The sequence below is a fragment of the Nicotiana sylvestris genome, chromosome 12 (assembly GCF_000393655.2).
Source record: "Nicotiana sylvestris chromosome 12, ASM39365v2, whole genome shotgun sequence".
NCBI classification, from domain to species: Eukaryota; Viridiplantae; Streptophyta; class Magnoliopsida; order Solanales; family Solanaceae; genus Nicotiana; species Nicotiana sylvestris.
The window spans coordinates 63,995,480-63,996,787 of record NC_091068.1 but is presented as its reverse complement, the minus strand read 5'-3'; the positions used below and the strand labels follow the sequence as shown (position 1 = coordinate 63,996,787).

Genomic DNA, 1,308 nt, shown 5'->3' with positions numbered 1-1,308 from the left:
TATTAATCATATAAATCTCAACTGTTGATCCTCTTGGATAGAAATCTAGCTACAAACTATGATAATATTGTTTAACTCTAATCCATATGGATACGATATTATATTATACTATATTCGACTAGCAAGCATATTTAAGTGTGTGTTTTGCGCTCGTCAAATTTTGGCGTCGTTGCCGGGGATTGGAAATAAATAGTGTTTGAAATAGTTTGCTATGCAAATTCAGGAATTTTTTTATTTTATTTTATTTTTCTCTTTTTGCCTTTGGTGTTCTTTGACTGTGTGCAGGCTACAGGTTAGATTGGTGCCTGACTCGATCTTCTGGGAAGGAAGTTCTACCATACAAACCAGAGATAGAAAACAACTACGACAGCTGAGGAAGGAAAGAAATCTCCCCGAGGATATAGAGAAGGTTGGGCAATCCTTAACCAAAGAAGCTATGGGTGGAGATGATGATAATGTAGATTTGGGTGCAAGAGAGGTAGCCCAGCAAAGAGAAAAAGCTTCACAAGATGCTGAGGAAACAGCTCTTAAAGATGCACAAATTATCTATGAAGAGGAGATGGCTCGGGGAATTGTTCAGAATCAACCCTTGGGTGCAGACCAGTTCGGAAATATACATCCCGATGCTGGGAGACCAATTGAACAATTATGCTAGACTGGTCTACAACCAAGGATAATTAAGTATTATACCACCTCCAGTTGCAACTAACAATTTCGAGTTGAAGCAAGGGTTGCTTCAAACCCTTCATAATTACTGTGTCTTCAGAGGAAAGCCAAACGAAGATCCAAACAACCATCTAATGGACTTCGAGGAGATTATGAACAACTTTCAATACAATTGTGTGTCACAAGATGAAGTTTACTTAAGGGTATTCCCCTTCACACTCAAAGATGATGCAAAGCAGTGGCTTCGAAGCTTACTTAATGGATTAATTAGAATATGGGATGAGATAACCAGAAACTTCCTTGATAAATATTTATCAACAGCTAAAACAAGCAAGTTTAGAAGAGAAATCCATAACTTCTGCCAGAAAGAGACTGAAATTGTTTTTGAAGCTTGGAAGAGGTTTAAGAAGATAGTCAAAAAGTGTCAACATAGTGGAATTGAATTCTGGATGCAACTCCAGAACTTTTGGGATGGATTGACACCGGCTTTACGTAGAACATTTTAACGACCCGGCCAATTGTTTTAAAAATTTATGCCATGATTCCCTATTAACTGCTTTCCCCATGTTTGTTTCTGCTGTTGTGAGTTGTCGGGGGTAATTATTGGGAGTTTCGGAGAGTTTTGGGACACTTAGTCTCTAA

General features: G+C 38.1%; 1 non-coding gene across 1 annotated transcript; it reads right to left on the bottom strand.

The window, feature by feature from the left end:
- Nucleotides 1–998: 998 nt before the first annotated feature.
- Nucleotides 999–1,105, bottom strand: LOC138884449 (small nucleolar RNA R71). Its single transcript, XR_011404643.1, has one exon. It is a non-coding gene; the product is annotated as a small nucleolar RNA R71 (small nucleolar RNA).
- Between the last annotated feature and the right edge of the window lie 203 nt (nucleotides 1,106–1,308).